Genomic DNA, 20,820 nt, shown 5'->3' with positions numbered 1-20,820 from the left:
GCAAAAATTGACAAATGGGATCTAATTAAACTAAAGAGCTTTTGCACAGCAAAAGAAACTACCATCAGAGTGAACAGGCAACCTACAGAATGGGAGAAAATTTTTGCAATCTACTCATCTGACAAAGGGCTAATATCCAGACCTATAAAGAACTCAATCAAATTTACAAGAAAAAACCAAACAACCCCATCAAAAAGTGAGCAAAGGATATGAACAGACTTCTCAAAAGAAGACATTCATACAGCCAACAGACACATGAAAAATGCTCATCATCACTGGCCATCAGAGAAATGCAAATCAAAACCACAATGAGATACCATCTCACACCAGTTAGAATGGAGATCATTAAAAAGTCAGGAAACAACAGGTGCTGGAGAGGATGTGGAAAAATAGGAACACTTTTACACTGTTGGTGGGACTGTCAACTAGTTTAACCATTGTGAAAAACAGTGTGGCAATTCCTAAAGGTTCTAGAACTAGAAATACCATTTGACACAGCCATCCCATTACTGGGGATATATCCAAAGGAATATAAGTCTGCTCTAAAGACACATGCACGTGTATGTTTATTGCGGCACTATTCACAATAGCAAAGACTTGGAATCAACCCAAATGTCCATCAGTGACAGACTGGATTAAGGAAATGTGGCACACATACACCATGGAATACTATGCAGCCATAAAAAAGGATGAGTTCGTGTTCTTTGCAGGGACATGGATGCAGCTGGAAACCATCATTCTCAGCAAACTATCGCAAGAACAGAAAACCAAATACCACATGTTCTCGCTTATAGGTGGCAATTGAACAATGAGATCACTTGGACACAGGAATGGGATCATACACACCGTGTCCTATTGTGGGGAGTGGGGGGGAGGGATTGCATTAGGAGACATACCTAATGTAAATGACNCTTATAGGTGGCAATTGAACAATGAGATCACTTGGACACAGGAATGGGATCATACACACCGTGTCCTATTGTGGGGAGTGGGGGGGAGGGATTGCATTAGGAGACATACCTAATGTAAATGACGAGTTATTGGATGCAGCACACCAACATGGCACATGTATACATATGTAAAAAACCTGCACATTATGCACATGTACCCTAGAACTTAAAGTATAATAAAAAAATGATAAAGGGGATATCATCACTGATCCCACAGAAATACAAACTACCATCAGAGAATATTATAAACATCTCTGTGCAAATAAACTAGAATATGTAGAAAAAATGGATAAATTCCTGGACATATACACCCTCCCAATACTTAACCAGGAAGAAGCCGAATCCCTGAATAGACCAATAACAAGTTCTGAAACTGAGGCAGTAATTAATAGCCTACTAGCAAAAACAGCCCAGAATCAGATGGATTCACAGCCTAATTCTACCAGAGGTAAAAGGAGGACCTGGTACCATTTCTTCTGAAACTATTCCAAACAGCAGAAAAAGAGGGTCTCCTCCTGAACTCATTGTATGAGGCCACCATCAGCCTAATACCGAAGCCTGGCAAAGACACAACAAAAGAAAATTTCAGGCCAATATCCCTATGAACATCAATGCAAAAATCCTCAATAAAATACTGGCAAACCAAATCTAGCAGCACATCAAAAAGCTTATCCATCACAATCAAGTCGTCTTCATCCCTGGGATGCAAGGCTGGTTCAACATACACAAATCAATAAACGTAATCCATCACGTAAACAGAACCAATGAGAAAAACCACACGATTATCTCAATAGATGCAGAAAAGAACTTCGATAAAATTTAACACCCCTTCATGCTAAAAACCCTCAATAAACTAAGTACTGATGGAATGTATCTCAGAATACTAAGAGTTAGTTATGACAAACCCACAGCCAATATCATACAGAATGGGCAAAAGCTAGAAGCATTCCCCTTGAAAATCGGCACAAGACAATGATGTCCTCTCTCACCACTCCTATTCAATGAGCTATTGGAAGTTCTGGCCAGGACTATCAGGCAAGAGAAAGAAATAAAGGGTATTCAAATAGGAAGAGAGGAAGTCAAATTGTCTCTGTTTGTAGATGACAGGATTGTATATTTAGAAAACCCCATCATCTCAGTCAAAAATCTCCTTAAACTGATATGCAACTTCAGCAAAGTCTCAGGATACAAAACCAATGTGCAAAAATCACAAGCATTCCTACACACCAATAATAGACAAACAGAGAGCCAAATCATGAGTGAACTCCCATTCACAGTTATTACAAAGTGAATAAAATATCTATGAATACAACTTACAAGGGATGTGAAAGACCTCTTCAAGGCGAACTACAAACGACGACTGATGGAAATAAGAGAGGACACAAACATGTGGAAAAACTTTCCATGCTCATGGATAGGAAGAATCAATATCATCAAATGGCCATAATGCCCAAAGTAATTTATAGATTCAATGCTATCCCCATCAAGCTCCCATTGACTTTCTTCATAGAATTGGATAAAACTACTTTGAATTTCATATGGAACCAAAAGAGAGCCCACATAGCCAAGACAATCCTAAGCAAAAAGAATAAAGCTGGAGGCATCATGCTACCTGACTTCAAACTATACTACAAGACTACAGCAACCAAAATAGCATGGTACTGGTACCAAAACAGATATAAAGACCAACAGAGGCCTCAGAAATAACACCACACATCTACAACCATCTGATCTTTGACAAACCTGACAAAAACAAGCAATGGTGAAAGGATTCCCCATTTAATAAATGGTGTTGGGAAAACTGGCTAGCCATATGCAGAAAACTGAAACTGGACCCCTTCCTTACATCTTACACAAAAATTAACTCAAGATGGATTAAAGACTTAAACGTAAGACCTAAAATCATACTGGGTATATACCCAAAGGATTATAAATAATTCTACTATAAAGACACATGTACATGTATGTTTATTGCAGCACTATTCACAATAGCAGTGACTTGGAACCAACCCAAATCCCCGTCAATAATAGACAGGATAAAGAAAATGTGGCACATATACACCATGGAAGCTATGCAGCCATAAAAAAGGATGAGTTCATGTCCTTTGCAGGGACATGGATGAAGCCGGAAACCATTGTTCTCAGCAAACTAACACAAGGACAGAAAACCAAACACCACATGCTCTCACCTATACATGGGAGTTGAACAATGAGAACACCTGGACACATGGAGGGGAACATCACACATGGGGGCCTGTTGGAGGGGTGTGGGGCTGGGGAGGGATAGCATTAGGAGAAATACCTAATGTCAATGACGGGTTGATGGGTGCAGCAAACCACCATGGCACGTGTATACCTATGTAACAAACCTGCACATTCTGCACATGTATCCCAGAACTTAAAGTATAATTAAAAAAAAAAAAAAAGAAGAAGAAGAAAGAAAGTACATGTAACAAGGTCACTTCCAAAGTGACATATGTCACTTCTACTTGAGCCTTCTGGAGACAAGCTCTCCCCACTTCAGGTGCCCACACCATGTGTATAGGGGTCAAACTAATAACATCTCTCTAGAGTTTTATATATGGAGAAAGAATCAAGTGCAATGTAGACAAAGCATAAATGTGATGTAAACAAAGCATAAGTAAAGAAATCAAGTGTAATGCAAACAAAGCATGGACTATAGTTCTGTTCTGTATGTCCTGAGCTATCTACAACCTTAGCTTCCTCATAGGCAAAATAAAGGGGTTGGTCAATGTCATCTGAAAGGTGCCCCTCAACTCTAACACTCTGTGTGATTAACAGTGAGAACTTCATACAACACAGGGAGCGAGATATACTGAGAGCTAAAGGCGTGGCGACCGTAGTGACTGGAAGCTAGGAGATGCCCAATATATATTTAGCTGATGGACTAACATCTTGACTCACGCTGTCTACACTCGCCTCTGTTTGGAGCTGGCTGGGTGCAGTGCCCAGGGGATCAGAGCTGACTCTTGTTATGACAGTGACTGCAACACTTAAAGCAGCTTCTCAAATTCAAGTATGTACATGCATTTCCTGGGGGTCTTGTAAAATGCAGATCCTGGTTTAGTAGGTCTGAGTGGGGCCTCAGATTCTGCATTTAAGTTTCCTTTTTTTATTCATACATAATAACTTTACATATCTGTGGGGTATATGTGATATTTTGATACATGCATACAGTGTGTAATGATTAAATCAAGGTAAGTGTAGGATATTTATCACCTCTAATGCTTATCATTTCTTTGTGTTGGGAACATCCCACATCTTTTAGCTGTACAATAAAATATTGCTAATTATAATCTGTGCTATTATACACCAGAACTTATTCATTCTAGAATTCTTTTTTGGATTGTTTGCTGTTGGCATATATAAATGCTACTGATTTTTTTGTATGTTGATTTTGTGTTCTGCAACTTTACTTAATTTATCAATTCTAACAGTTTTTTTGTGGATTCTTTAGGTTTCTCTAAATATAAGATCATGTCATCTACAAATAAAGTTAATTTGACTTCTTCCTTCCCAGTTAGGATTCCCAGTATTTCTTTGTCTTACCCAATGACTCTAGCCACGACTTCCAGTACTATATTGAATAAAAGTGGTGGAAGTGGGAATCCTTGTCTTACTCTAGATCTTAGAGGAATGGCCTTCAATTTTTCCCCATTCAGTATGATAACTCTGGGTTTGTCATATATGGTCTTTCTATTTTGAGATATTCTCATACAAAAGCCAATTTTATAAGGGTTTTTTTTTTCTTTCATAAAGGGATGTTGAATTTTATAAAATGCTTATTTGGCATCTATGGAAATAATCATATGGTTTTTATTCTTGGTTCTGTTAAGGTGATGTATCATGTTTATTGATTTGGACTATTATGTTGAACCATTCTTGCATCCCTGAGATGAATCCCACTGGATCATGGTGACTGATCTTTTCAATGTGTTGTTGAATTTGGTTTGCTAGTACTTCGTTGAGGCTTTTTGTATCTACACTTATTATTGATATTGGCCTATTTTTTTCCATTGTGTCCTTGTCTGGTTTTGGTATCAGGGTAAAACTGACCTTATAGAATGAGTTTGGACACATTCCTTCCATTGCAATTTTTTAAAGAGTTGGAGTAGAATTAGTATTAGTTCTTCTTTAACTATTTGGTGGCATTTAGCAGGGAAGCCATCAGGTGCTGCGCTTTTCATTGATAGAAGACTTTTCATTAAGGCTTCGATCTCATTACTTGTTAATGGTTTATTAAGGTTTTCTACTTATCCATAGCTTAATCTTGGTTGGTTGTATATATCCAGGATTTGTCTATTTTTTCTAGGTTTTCCAATTTATTGCCATATAGTTGTTCATAATAGTCTCCAATGGTTTGTTGTATTTCTGTGGCCTCATTTGTTATGTCACATTTTTTTCTGATGTTATTTATTTGGGTGGTTCCTTTTTCTTTTCTTTAATCTTTAATTTTTTAGGGTACCTTGTAGGTGTATATATTTATGTGGTACATCAGATATTTTGATACAGGCATGTAACACATAATAATCACTTCATGCAAAAGGCATATGCATCCCCTCAAGCATTTATCCTTTGTGTTACAAACAATCCAATCATACTCTTTAAGTTATTTTTTACATGTACAATTAAATTACTATTGACTATAGACACTCTGTTGTGCTAAATAATAGGTTTTTATTCATTTTTTCTAACTATTTGTTTTGTGCCTAATAACTATCTTCACCTCCCCACCACTCCCCTACTACCCTTCCCAGCCTGTGGTAACCATTCATCTACTGTCTGCCTCCATGAGTTCAATCGTTTTGATTTTTAGATACCACAAAAAATTTAGAACATGCAATGTCTGTCTTTCTGTGCCTGGCTTATTTTACTTAGCATAATGACCTCCAGTTTCATCCATGCTGTTGCAAATGACAGGAACTCATTCTTTCTTATAGCTAAATAGTACTCCACTGTGTATAAGGACCACATTTTCTTTATCCACTTATCTGTTGATGGACATTTAAATTGCTTTCAAATCCTGGTTATTGTGAACAGTACTGCAACAAACACAGGCGTGCAGATATCTCTTTAATATACTGATTTCCTTTCTTTTGGGTATATACTCAGAAGTGGAATTGCTGGATCATATGGTAGCTCTATTTTTAGTGTTTTTTTTTTTTTGTTTTGTTTTGTTTTTTGAGGAACCTCCCAACTGTTCCCCACGGTGGTTGTAATAATTTACATTCCCAGCAACAGTGTATGAGGGGTGCCTTTAATCCACATCCTCTCTAGCATTTATTTCCTGTTATTTCTTTTTCTTTTTCTTTTCCCTTTCTTTTCTGTTTTTTCTGTGACAACGTCTGGCTCTATGGTCCAGGTTGGAGTGCAGTGATGCCATCCTGGCTCACTGCAACCTCTGCCTCTGCCTCCAGGGCTCAAGCCATCCTCCCACCTTAACATCCTGAGCAGCTGGGACTACAGGCAGGCACCAAAACGCCTGGCTAATTTTTTTTTTTTTTTGGTAGAAATAGGATTTTGCCCTCTTTCCTAGGCTAGTCTTGAAATTGTGAACTCAAACAATCTGCCCACCTTAGCCTCCCAAAGTGTTGGAATTACAGGCGTGAGCCACCATGCCTGGCCTGAGCACCTTTTCATATGCTTCTTTGCTTGCTGTGTATATGACTTCTTTTCAGAAATGCCTATTCAAATATTTTGTCCATTTTTAAATCAGATTATTAGACTTTTTCCTATAGAGTTGTTTTAGTTACTTATATACTCTGGTTATTAATCCCTTGCCAGATGGGTAGTTTGCAAATGTTTTCTCCCATTCTGTGTCCCAGAATGCTTCCTTTGCTGTGTGGAAGCTTTTAATTCATTTGATATAATCCTATTTGTTCATTTTTGCCTTGGATGCCTGTGTCTGTGTGGTATTACTGAAGAAACTTTTGCCCAGACCAATGTCCTGGAGAGTTTCCCCAATGTTTCCTTGTAGTGTTTTCATAGTTTGAGTTCTTAGATTTTGATTTGATTTTTGTATATGGTAAGAGATAGGGGTTAAGTTTCCTTCTTCTGCATACAGGTATCCAGTTTTCCCAGCATCATTATTGAAAAGACTGTCTTTTCCCTATACTCTTGGCAACTTTGTCAAAAATGAGTGGCGTGTGAATTTGTTTCTCGGTTCACTATTCTGTTCCTTTGGTCTGTGTATCTGTTTTTATGACAGTAGCCTGCTGCTTTGGTTAGTATAGCTCTGTAGTATAATTTGAAATCAGGTAATGTGATCCCTCCAGGTTAGTTCTTTTTGTTAAGGATATCTTGGGCTATTCTAGATCTTTTCTGGTTTCATATAAATTTTAGAATTTTTTTCTATTTCTGTGAAGAATGTCATTGATATTTTGATAGGGATTACATTGAATCTGTAATTGCTTTGTGTAGCATGGACATTTAAACAATATTGATTCTCCCAATCCATGAACATGCAATGTCTTTCCATTTTGTGTCCTCTTCAATTTCTTTCATCAGTGTTTTGTAGTTTTCATTGTATGGATCTTTCACTTCTTTAGTAAAGTTAATTCCTAGGTATTTAATTTTATTTGTGGTTACTGTAAATTGAATTTTAAAATTTCTTTTCAGATTGTTCACTATTAGCATATAGAAATGCTACTGATTTTTGTATGTTGATTTTGTATCCTGAAACTACTAAATTTATCAGTTCTAATTTTCTTTTGTGGAGTCTTCAGATTTTTCCAAATATAAGATCATGTCAGACAGGATAATTTGTCTTCTTTATTTCCAATTTGGATGTCCTTTATTTCTTTCTCTTATTTGATTGTTCTACCTAGGACTTCCAGTGCTATGCTGAAGAACAGTGGTGAAAGTGACTATCTTTGTTGTGCTCCAGATCCTAGAGGAAAGGCTTTCAATTTTTCCCTATTAAATATGGCACTGGCTGTGGGTCTTTCATATATGGCTTTCATTATGTCGAGGTATGTTCCTTCTATACCCAGATTTTTTAGGGTTTTTATTATTAGGAGATGTTGAATTTTATCAAATGTTTTCCCAGCATCAGTTGTAATGATCATATGGTTTTGTCCTTCATTCTGCTGATATGATGTATCACATGGATTGATTTGCATATGTTGAATCATCCCTGCATGCCTGGTATAAATCCTACTTGGTCGTGATGAACAATTTTTTAATGTTTGTTGAATTAGGTTTGTGAGTAAAATGTCTTGTTGAGGATTCCTGCATCAGTATTCTTCAGAGATATCATTCTGTAGTTTTCTTTTTTTCATGTGTCTTTGTCTAGTTTGGGTATCAAGGTCATGCTGAGGAATTTGGAAGTATTTCTTCCTCTATTTTTCAGAATAGTTTCAGTAGAATTGGTATTAGTTCTTTAAATGTTTGGTTGAATTTAGCAGTGAATCCATAGGTTTCCAGGCTTTCCTTTACTGGGAGAATTTAAATTATGGCTTTGATTCATCACTTGTTATTGGTCTGTTCAGGTTTTGGATTTCTTCATGGTTCCATCTTGGTAGGTTGTATGTGTCTAGGAATTTATCCATTTCCTCCAGATTGTCCAATTTATTGGCATATGGTTTTTCATAGTAGCCACTAATGATCCTTTGAATTTCTGTGATATCATCTGTAATGTCTCATTTTTCATTTCTTGTTTTATTCACTTGGGTCTTCTCCTTTTTTTTCTTAGTCTGGCCAAAACTTTATCAATTTTGTTTCTCTTTTCAAAAACCAACTCTTTGTTTTGTTGATCTTTTTATTTGCTACTTTCAAATTCATTTATTTCTGCCCTAATCTTGATTATTTCTTTTCTTATATTAATTTTGGATTTGGTTTGCTCTCACTTTTCTAGATCTTTGAGATGCATTGTTAGGTTATTTATTTGAAGTTTTTCTTTTTTTTTGATGTAGTCACTTACAGGTATAAATTTCCCTCCTAGTACTGCTTTCTCTATATCCCATAGGTTTTGGTATGTTGTGTTTCCATTATCATTTGCTTCAATAAATTTTTCAATTATCTTCTAATTTCTTTATTGACCCGTTGGTCATTCAGGAGCATATCATTTAATGTGCATGTGTTCATGTAGTTTCCAAAATTCCTCTTGTTGTTGATTTCTAGTTTTATTCCATTGTGGTCAAAGAAGAAGTTTGATATAATTTCAATTTCTAAAAATATTTTAAGACCTGTTTTGTGACCTAACATATAGTCTATCTTTGAAAATTACCCACGTGCTGAGGGGAAGAATGTGTATTCTGTAACTTTTGGGTGAAATGTTCTCTAAGTACCTATGAGATTCATTTGGTGTATAGTGCTGATTAAGTCTAATGCTTCTTTGTTGAGTTTCTGTCTGGGAGATCTGTCCAATGCTCAAAGTGAGGTGTTGAAGTCTCCAGCTATTGAGTTCTATCTCTCTCTTTTGTTGTAATAATATTTGCTTCATATATCTGGGTCATCCAATGTCAGGTGCATATATGTTTACAATCATTATATCCTGTTGCTGGATTGACTATCATTAGATAATGACCTTCTATATTAGTTTGTTCTCATGCTACTAATAAAGACATACCTGAGAATGATTAATTGATAAAGGAAAGAGGTTTAATTGTCTCACAGTTCAGCACGGCTAGGTAGGCCTCAGGAAACTTACAATTGTGGCAGAAGGGAAGCAAACACATCCTTCTTCACATGGCAGCAGGAAGGAGAAGAATGAGAACAAAACAAAGGGGGAAGCCCCTTATAAAACCATCAGATCTCCTGAGAATTTACTATCATGAGAATATCATGGGGAAACTGCCCCATGATTCAATTACCTCCCTCTGGGTCTCTCTCACCACATGTGGGAATTATGGGAACAACAATTCAACATGAGATTTGGGTGGGAATACAGCCAAACCATATCACCTTTTTTGTCTCTTTTAATAGTTGTTGTCTTGAAATCTATTTTGTCTGAGTATAGCTACTCCTGCTCTTTTTTTGATTTCTGTTGGCATAGAATACCTTTTTCCATCCCTTTATTTACATAGTTTATATGTAAAAACTATTTACATAGTTTATATGGAAAGTGTGTTTTTTTCACTTCATAGATAAAGTGTGTTTCTTGGTGGCAATAGATCATTGGGTCTTGTTTTTTCAACTGTTCAGCCACTCTCTGTCTTTAGACTGTAGAGTTTAATCCATTTATAGTCAATGGTATTCTTGATAAGTAGAAATTTACTCTGCCATTTTGTTACTTGTCTTCTGGTTGTTTTGTGGTCTTGCCTTCCTTATTTCCTTCCTTCCTGTCTTCCTTTTAGTGAAGGTGATTTTTCTCAGTGGGTATGATTTAATTTCTCCCTTTTTATTTTTTTGTGTACCTGTTGTTTATTTTTTTAAATTTGAGGTTACCATGAAACTTGCAAATACTTTCTTATAACCCATTATTTTAAACTGGTGATAACAATGATTACATAAACAAACATGTAAAAAGAAAGAAAACTAATAAAATCTCTACACTTTAACTTCATCCCTCTGTTTTAAAAGTTTTATGGTTTCTATTTGTATCTTATTATACTGTCTATGTTTGAAAAGTCATAGTAATTATTATTTTTTATTGGTTCATCATTTAGTTTTTGTACTTAAGAAAGGACAAGTTTACACACCATGAAAGCAATGTTATAATATTCTGAGTTGTTCTGTGTGATTACTCTTATCATTGAGTTTTGTACTTTCAAATGATTTCTTCTTGCTCATTAATATCCTTTTTTCTTTCATATTGAAAGACTCCCTTTAGCATTTTTTTTAGGGCAGGCTTGATGTTAGTGAAATCCCTCAGCTTTTGTTTGTCTGGGAAAGTTTTTATTTGTCCTTCATGCTTGAAGGATATTTTCACCAGATATACTATTCTAGGGTCAATTTTTTTTTCCTTCAGCAACATTCTACCCTTATGTCTCTCTCTACCTACTCTTTAAGGCCAATAACTCTTAGATTTGTGTATTTTCTGAATCTCGTAGGGGTGCTTCATTATTTTTTATTCTTTTTTCTCTTGTCCTTTCAGTGTATTCTCAAATATCCTGTTTTTAAGTTCACCAATTCTTTCTTCTGCTTGTCAGTTCTACTATTAAGAGACTCTGATACATTACTCAGTATGTCAGTTTCATTTTTCAACTCAGAATTTCTGCTTGATTCTTTGAATTATTTCAATATCTGCTAAATTTATACCATAGAATTCCTTTTTTTTTTTTTCTGGGAGTCTCACTCTGTCACTCAGGCTGGAGTGCAGTGGCACAATCTTGGCTCACTGCAACCTCTGCCTCCCATGTTCAAGCAATTCTCCTGCCTCAGTCTCCTGAGTAGCTGGGATTAAAGGCACCCACCAACCACACCTGGCTAATATTTGTATTTTTAGTAAAGAGGTGGTTTTACCATGTTGTCCAGACTGGTCTTGAACTCCTGACTTCAGGTGATCTGCCTGCCTTGGCCTCCCAAAGTGCTGGGATTACAGGTGTGAGCCAACATGCCTGGCCTATCCCATAGAATTCTAAATTTCTTCTTTGTATTATCTTGAATTTTCTTTGAGTTTCCTCAAAACAGCTATTTTGAATTCTCTGTTTCTCCAGGATTGGTCCTGGTGGCTTATTTAGTTTGTTTGATTAGGTCATGTTTTCCTGGAGGATCCTAATGATTGTATATGTTCCTTGGTGTCTGAGAATTGAAGAGGTTAGATATTTATTGTAGTCATCACAGTCTAGGCTTGTTTGTGCCCATCCTTCTTGAGGAGGATTTCCAGGTATTTGAAGGGACTTGGGCCCCAAGTCCAATAATTTTGTAGTATTTTCAGACTTGTGAAGGTACTTCCTTGGTGGTTTTGGATAAGATCTGGAAGAATTTTCTAGATTACCAGGCAGAGACTCTTGTTCTTTTCCCTTACTTTATCCCAAACACATGGAGTCTCTCTCTTTGCTGAGCCATTTGGAACTAGGAGTGTGGTGAAGTAAGCAGCCTGTGGCCACCACCACAGAAACTATGCTGCGTCAGATCTGAACACAGCAGAGCAGTGAGTCTTGCCCAAGGCCTGCTGTAACCACTACTGAGATGTCACTTACATACACTGAAGTCCTTAGGGGTCTATGATCAGAAGGTAGCAAAAGCTAGCCAGGTTTGTGTCCTTTCCTTCAGGGTGGCAAATTACCCCAGGCCCTTGATGGGTCCAGAGATGCTGTCTGGGAGCCAGAGCTTAGAGTCAAAAACCTTAGAAATTTGCCTGATGTTCTATTCTACTGCGGCTAAGCTGGCACTCAAACCACAATATAAAATCCTTCCCACTCTTTCCTCCCTTTTTCACAGCCAGAGAAGCCTCTCTCTGCGGCCAAGACCACCTGTGGCCCATGGGGAGTTCCACCAGGACACTAACAATGTTCACTTAAAGACCAACGTCTCTTCAGTCAGCTTGTGGTGAATGCTGCCAGGTCTGTGGGCTCCTTTCTGCCTCAGAGTAGGTCCAGAAATGCTATCCAAGGGCCTAGGCCTGGAATCAGTTCATGGTTCTCTGTTTGCTGTTGTTTCTTGTGGATGCACATCTATGTCTCTGCTTTGAAGGATTAGTTATTCATTCCAGTCTTCTCTGTTCAGTTTGTTTGGTTTTTTGGATAGATTTGCTTACAGGTTCTTTACTGCCCAGTCACCACTCCTTTTTGGCTCTAGGTAGCACCTTAAGCCTACGTTTGCCTCAGCTCTAGGAAACAGTCAGAGAGCTGCCTTTCCTGAATGAGGGAGGTCCCCCCCAAAATATTCTGGGAGTGTGGGAAGGCTGGCTAGCGGTTCATGCCCAGAGGCCTGTGGGACAAACCTCCTAGAGCACAGTGCTGCTGAATAACCATAGAAATGTGGCATCTTCTTTGGCTAAGTTACAGAGCAGAGTTTCCAGGGCTGGAAATGGGAGTCCTGCCTCACTTTGTCTCTGCTTGTCCTCAAGGATATTTCTTCCTTCAGGCATTCATGACGCTTTTTGTCAGCTAAGGTAGGGACAGGTCTCCTGCTAGGGAACCAAAGATGGTAGGGAAGCTGGTTGTACACCTCAATTTCACTTTTCTTACTATAGAAAAAGTGAGCCTGGGGGACATGTTTCACACACTCGGTTACAGGGAGAAAGTAGGGAGGCGCATTGTGAATGTGGAAGTCATTCTCTTATTGTCCACTCAGAGTTTTTTTCACTTGTCAGGGGCCCCAGGAAGTATCTCAAGTTTATGTTTGAGTTCTGGGATATTTCTGGTAATAATCTTGGTGCTGTATATTTAGTTTGGGTTTTCTGTTATGGGGGATGGGGGAAGTGAAGCCAGCTTGCTTCTATGACACCATTTTGATTTTGGAATTGGAAGTCACTTATTCCTTTTATTTAACTCCATTTTTGTACCCATTGACCACCAGTCTGTTTTGATTCCTCTGTCCTGCCTACACTTCCTAGCCTCCAGTAACCATATTCTACTCTCTACCTTCATGAGATCAACTATTTTAGCTCCCATATATGAGTGAGAACATAGATGTATTTGTTTTTCTTTGCCTGGCTTATTTCACTTAACAGAAAGTCCTCCAAGTCTATCCATGTTGCTGCAAATGACAGAATCTCATTTTTTATGGCTAAATAATCTTCCATTATGCATGTATACCATATTTTCTCTATCCACTCATCCGTTGATGGACACTTAGAAATGCGGAATCTTGTCCCCTATTCACAGTAGACAAGTTATGGAATCAACCTAACAAGCTCCTGCTGGTACAGATACTGATGATTCCTGGACGATACTTTGAGTAGCAAGTATTTAAAACACAGTGGTACCTGAATGCCTCTGAGTCAGAATAAAAGAGAAAAAAATAATAAAATACAATAGTAGGCTGTAGAGTTCAGATCTGTGATTTTCCAAGTAGGGTTCACAGTCAGGCATAGGTAGTGAGGATCCTTTTATGGGGCAAATAAAGTATAACTTAATAGACTTTAATTTTCATTTAATAGATGCTGCTTAGTAGCAGGAGTTCCTACTGAGAAGATAAGATTGTCTTGCAGTGTTTAATTATGTAAAATGTGTTCATTCACTCGACAACTACTATTAAGCATTGCCTGTGTGCAAGGCACTGATGTCATCACTGGGAGAACATCTGAACAAAACAAACAAAAACTCCCTGCTCTCACAGAGATTACATTTTAGCAGAGAAAAATATAATAACATTGGATGTAGTTGGAATTCCTATATGTTTAGGAAAATATAATTTTCTTTTTTTTTTTTTTTTTTTTTTGAGACAGAGTCTCATTTCATCACCCAGCCTGAAGTGCAGAGGCACAATCTTTGCTCACTGCAACTTCTGCCTCCTGAGTTCAAGCCAGCCTCCCAAGTAACTGGAATTACAGGAACACACCACTATGCTCAGCTAATTTTTTGTATTTTTAGTAGAGACATGGTATCAGCATGTTGGCCAGGCTGGTCTCAAATTCCTGGACTCAAGTGATCTGCCTGCCTCAGTCACCGAAAGTGCTGGGATTATAGGCATAAGCCACCACAACCAGCTCTTTTGTGATATTCTTTCTAAACACTTAGATCTGTATGAAGAAAGAATACAGAGGAAATAACAAATACTAGTTAATATATTAATAATAGGAAGTATTACCTCATCAAGATGTAGAGAGTTCTTGCACATGCATTGCCTAAGTTTCAGATGTAGAAGCTGAAAAAAATGTGATACATAGTATGAAACTATCCAGTCAGTAATGAGCAAAACATAAAGGAAGCAGGCTTCCAACATACTGAAAATAAAATCTATCAAGTAAATATATCTTTTCAAAATATTTTTATTTAGAAAATAAAATCATGCTGCTAATAAAGACATACCCAACACTGGGTAATTTATTTAAAAAAAAAAAAAGAGGTTTAATGAACTCACAGTTCCACATGGCTGGGGGGACTTCACAAGCATGGCAGAATGCAAAGGAGGAGAAAGGCATGTCTTACATGGTGGCTGGCAAAAGAGACAGCATGTGCAGGGGAACAGCCCATTTCAAAGCCATTAGAGCTCATGAGAATTATTCACTATCATGAGAATAGTATAGGAAAAACTCATCCCCTATGATTCAATTACCTCCCACCAGGTCCCTCCCATGACACATGGGGATTATTACAGTTCAAGGTGAGATTTGGGTGGGGGACACAGAGCCAAACCGTATCATCTCCTATTCCCATAAGCCTCAATAATGTTTAAAGTGATACAAATGCCCTATAATCTAAAGAAAAATAGAAGCACAGAAAATTTCATAAGAAAATTTTGGCCTGGCATAGTGACTTACAATTGTAATCTCAGCAATTTGGGAGGCTTAAGTGGGAGGATTGCTTGAGCCCAGGAGTTGGAGACTAGACGAGGCAACAAAGGGAGACCCCCACCCACCTCTACAAAGAAAAAAACCAATTAAAAAATTAGCTAGCTTTGTGGTACACACCTGTAGTTCCAGCTCCTGAAGATGCTGAGGTGGGAATATTGCTTAAGCCTGGCAGGTTGAGGTTGCAGTGAGCAGGGACCACACCACTGAACTCCAACCTGGGGTATGGAGTGAGATTCTGTCTCAAGAAAAAAATTTGTAAGAAAATGTGAAATAAGCAGAAATGGTTGTGGTTATTTTTAATAGAAATTATGCATTGTTTAGAGCACAGTCTTCCAAGTTACATGATGTAAGCCTTTCATTGCCATTGAGCTATTTTACAACTTTTAAAAGTTGTAGGTGACTGATAGCAAAGCAAAATAATTGTCTATGGACAATTCTTGTCTATGGATATGCAACAAATTGTGTCTAGTGGAAATTCAATTAACTTCCCTTCCCCCATGATAGAAAGTCAGTTTTGCAACCACTTGCAAATTCATTTCAATATTCTTGATATGTAAGTGTCTTCATTCTTTGGGTTCTCTCTCGAATCAGTTGAAAAGTTTTCCAATTCTCTCATTTAATTAATGAGCTAAATAAAATCTTTGGCATCTGTTCATTTTATATTCATAGCAGTCATGATGTTACTTTTTTTGGAAAATTATCCTTTTACAGATTTATGAAACAAAACACTTCACCATTTTCAAGTTGAAAAGAAGCTTCAATTTTTACTTAAAATTGAATCTAATCATTCAATTAAATTTAAATGAATTTACAAATTCCTATCATATATTCTAAGCATAGCACTCTTGTATGAAAGCATTAATCCCTGGATAGATGGACTGACAGCTCAAGGTCATTAAATATACTGTTTTTCCGTAGTGTCTCCAGTTTTGATAACTTCTGGCTGGAAAGTTTTCCAGGCTAGCTGTTTTAGGGCTAAGGAAATCTGGGATAAAATCATAGTGAATGTGAGTTCATTTGGCTTGCTTTGCAAATTAAAAGTCAAGATAGACAGTAATGTATTTTTAAAAATAATTGCTTGAAGACAATTCAATAGCTATTATACCTGAATAATAATTTTGCAATTTACATGTCACAAATAAGTGAAGAAAAAGAAATACACTCTCCAGCCCAATCCTTCACATTTGAAAAAATAAACTTCATTAAAATTAGAAACTTCTAAGAAAGACACTGTTAAGATAATGAAAAGATAGGCCATAAACTTGGAGAAAATATTTGGAAAATGTATATCTGATAAAGCACTTGTATTTGGAACTCTAAAAACTCAACAATATGAAAATAAGCAATCCAACTAAAAAATGCAGAAAAGATCCAAACAGACATATCACCAAAGAAGATATACAGAAGGCAAATATGCATACAAAAGAAGTTCAACATCATATCTATAGAGAATTACAAATTCAGACCACCATAAAATATCACTACATACCTGTTAGAATAGGTAAAATCAACACCAAATGCTGACAAACATGTGGAATGATAGTAGGTCTCACTCACTGCTTGTGGTGTAAAATGGTATTGCAATTTGGAAGATAGGTTCACAGTTATCCAGAACTTCAAATTATGTCTATAAATATTTCACATGTAATATTCAGCTCTAGAGAAAATATTTTCAGGTATATGAAGAAACAAAAGGTTATAAACAAAAGTTTATTAAAATGAAGAGAAACAACAGACACTAGAAACAGACAATTTGGGAGTGCAGATGATGGGTTTTTAAATATTCATGCTTAATATGTTCAAGAAATAAATGAAAAAAATGCAGATGTTAGTAGAAAATTGAAAATTTTAAGGAAGAAACAAATGGAAATTCTAGAGTTGAAAAATACAATTCATATTAAGAAGTCAACGGATAGATTTTACAGATATAGTTAAATAAAGAAATAGTGAACTGTACAATACATCAAAAGAGAATATTCAGAATGAAGAAGAGCAATAAATAGTAAAAAACATAAGAGATATAGAGATAAAAAGAGAAGGTACAAGTAATTGGAGTCTGATGTGTTTGGCTCTGTGTCCCCACCCAAATCCCATGTCAAATTATAATTCGATGTGAAGAAGGAGGAGCCTAGTGGGAGGTAACTGAATCATGGGGGCAGACTTCCTCCTTGCTGTTCTCATGATGCAGTTCTCACGAGATCTGGTTGTTTAAAAGTTCACATCACTTCCCCCTTCACTCTCTCTCTCTCCTGCTCTGCCACATAAAGAAGGTGCTTGCTTCCCCTTTGCCCTTCCGCCATGATTGTATGTTTCCTGAGGCCTCTCCAACCATGCTTCCCGTACAGTCTGCAAAACTTGGAGTCAATTATACCTCTTTTCTTCATAAATTATCCCATCTCAGGTAGTTTTTATAGCAGTGTGAGAATGGACTAATAGAGTCATAGAAGAAGAGGAGAGTGAGAAAAAAACAAGAAGAGTGAGAAAAAAAAAATAAAGAAATAATGTTTTGAACCTGGGAGGCAGAGGTTGCAGTGAGCCAAGATCAGGCCACTGCACTCCAGCCTGGGTGACAGAGCAAGACTCCGTCTCCAAAATAAAATATAAAATAAAAAACAATAAAAAATAAAAACGCCATTCCAAAACTAATGAAAGACATTAACCCACAGAATCAAAGAGCTGTATTCAATCTAAGCAGGAATAAAATATAAACAATAACACTTCTAAGTGCAATGTTTTTTTTTTTTTTTTTTTTTTTCAAAAAAAAAACAGAAAATATTTTTTTAAAAAAAGTCTGAAGGTACCTCAACAAAATACTAGCAAACCAAAGTCAGCAGCTAATGAAAAGGATTATACACTATGACTAAGTGGGATTTGTTCCTGGAGGGTGTTCAAAATACAAAAATCAAACAATGTAATATACCATATTAATAGAATGAAGATAAAAATCTCACATATTCATTTCAACTGATGCAGATTAAGCACTCAACAAAATTCAATACACTTTACTGATATAAATTATTCAATATAATAAAGGCTACACAGTAGATATTAGTTGTATTGGTTCATGTTTTATACAGTCAGTGTTTATTTGTATACCAATTTCCTTGTTCACTGTTGCTCTTGCTTCTCAAACTTCCTTTCTGGATTTAATTTTTTTCTTCCTGAAATTCATCCTTGAGAATTCCTTTAGTAAGGCCCATTGATGTTAAAGCCTTTCCAAGCTTTGTTTTTATGAAAAATATATTTTGCTCTCATTTGTGAATAATTTACATGATTCTATGTTGAATTATTTTGTCTCAGCATTTACAAGATATCATTCTACTGTCTTCCATCTTTGTTATTGCTATTGAGAATTCTGTTGGTCTGATGGCTTCTTTGAAGTTACTCTCTTTGATTTTCTACCTCCTTTAAGTACATTTTAAACTTTCAGATTCTGAATTTTACTAAATGTATCCAGGTGGCATTTAAAAAAATTTTTTCTGCCTTAGGTTTCATTGCATTTCATGAATCTCCAAATTCATGTCCTTCTGTCTCCTGAAAAATTTACCAATCCTGAACTATTGCTCAAATAAATATGATCTCTAAATATTTCCTATTTCCCATTTTATCAATTCTCTCCTTTTGAAAACTCCAATTAAATTTTTTATTAAATCTTCTCACTATATCTGCCACTATATCATTATATCTAAAACGTCTTTCCTAGATAATTTCTTCTTGACTATATTCTAGTTCACTACTTCTCTCTTCATTTGTATCTAACTGCTACATTGATTTTCTTTCTGACCATCATTTTTAATTTAGGAAGTCAGGTTGACCATAAAGGAAGCCTGTGCACTGGAATAAATATGAAGCTGCTGCATATAATTCTAATTCCAAATGGCCTAATCAGCATTAAGCTGAGGTCTTCGTTAGTGGCATAAGTTCAACCACTTGAGTGGAGATAAATCTCCAAGGTGGAATGGACCTGGTAATGGACTGGATGACATGCTGGACTTTAGGGATATCCACAAATCTGCATGAAGTCTCTCCTGCTACAGGCTGTTGGTGTGGAAGAGAAGATTTTTCTAATTGATGTTGATTATGGAATAAAATTAAAGGGTGTGAAGAAAAGGTTTTCACATATGATCAGAGAACAGAGATACCACGGTGTGGTCACCAACAAATTTTGTCCCCTCCTTCCTCTCCCTCTCTCTCCTACCTTTTTCTCTTCTTCCTCCTCCTTGTTTGGAGAGGCAGTTCAAAGCAGATTCACCATTTCTTGGGGGCAGACATGAGCACAGGCATCTTACCCAATTGAGTTGGATACTTGCATTTCAGGTCATATTTAAATGGCTGGGAAAACAGTGTGGCTCCTTCTAGTAGGAACTGCACCTGCTTTTGTCTTCAACACTCTTTTGCTTGATCAGCTTTTCCTCCTTTATATATCTCTTTTTACAATTTGTTCAATCTCTGTTCAATTTCCAGAACAGACACCACACCCTCAATCCAAGAACTGTGCAGATACACCTGGAAGTTCGAATATTCACCTTTCTTTGCAAAGCAAAATGGATTTGCTCCTTGGCCACATTCATGCACTTTATTTCTAGAGGGCTTTGTAAATCTTATTAAAGTTGATCTTGTCCTCAGGCCTAATCAGCATTAGGCTGAGGTCTTCATTAGTGGCATAAGTAGTTCAACCACTTGAGCGGACATAAATCTCCAAGGTGCAATGGACCTGGTAATGGATGACATGCTGGACTTTAGGAGTATCCATATCCTAAGCTGCCACATCTGTTCCCTGGAGAACAGTCTTCCATACAGCAAACCGCTCCAGGTATCTGAGTCTCTGCTTGTGTCGCATCCAAGTATGTAGGGTCAGCGGCATTTAGGACTTTGAGGAGTCCGGAAATGTGTGTGATGTAAGAGATGTTGTTGGCAAACACTAAGGTGAGGTCTGGATACTGCATCAGGAAGTAGTACAGGTAGAAGTCTTTCTCATCAGTCTCATAATGGATCTTGGTATCTGTCAGCATCTCCTTTGTGACTTCATTGCTTGTGGGGGTCAATGACCTTGGACTTGCCCCTCATGCCAATCTTCTGCATGAGAAGGTCGAGTTTGGCAGTTTTGTCCGTTTTCTTGGTGTGCTTCTTATAAAGGATTCATGCAGGAGCTTGATGTACCAGCATCACTGTGGCATGAAAATCCAAGTGTCTGTCTCTTTGGGTTGTATTGGGAGTCACTGAACATCTCTAGCAACTGTGAGAACTCAGCAAAGTAGCCTTTAATAATCATCCAGTCAGCCCTATCTACCACCAGGCACCTGAACTGCTGAAGGCTGCTCAAATGAAGGTGTTTTTCTTTAACCAGCTCCCACAGCCAGCTTTTTTTATTTTTTATTTTTTTATTTTATTATACTTTAAGTTCTAGGGTACATGTGCATAACGTGCAGGTTTGTTACATATGTATATTTGTGCCATGTTGGTGTGCTGCACCCATCAACTCGTCAGCACCCATCAATTCATCAT

At 37.0% G+C, this 20,820-nt stretch overlaps 1 pseudogene; it reads right to left on the bottom strand.

Moving 5' to 3' along the window:
- Window positions 1-16,887: 16,887 nt before the first annotated feature.
- LOC108544707 (ATP-dependent RNA helicase DDX24 pseudogene) overlaps window positions 16,888-20,820 on the bottom strand; it is an 8,419-nt pseudogene continuing 4,486 nt past the window's right edge.

This window comes from Rhinopithecus bieti, unplaced genomic scaffold (assembly GCF_001698545.2).
Source record: "Rhinopithecus bieti isolate Rb0 unplaced genomic scaffold, ASM169854v2 scaffold_27321, whole genome shotgun sequence".
Classification (NCBI taxonomy): domain Eukaryota; kingdom Metazoa; phylum Chordata; class Mammalia; order Primates; family Cercopithecidae; genus Rhinopithecus; species Rhinopithecus bieti.
The sequence above is the reverse complement of the archived record's forward strand: the minus strand, read 5'-3'. Positions and strand labels throughout refer to the sequence as shown.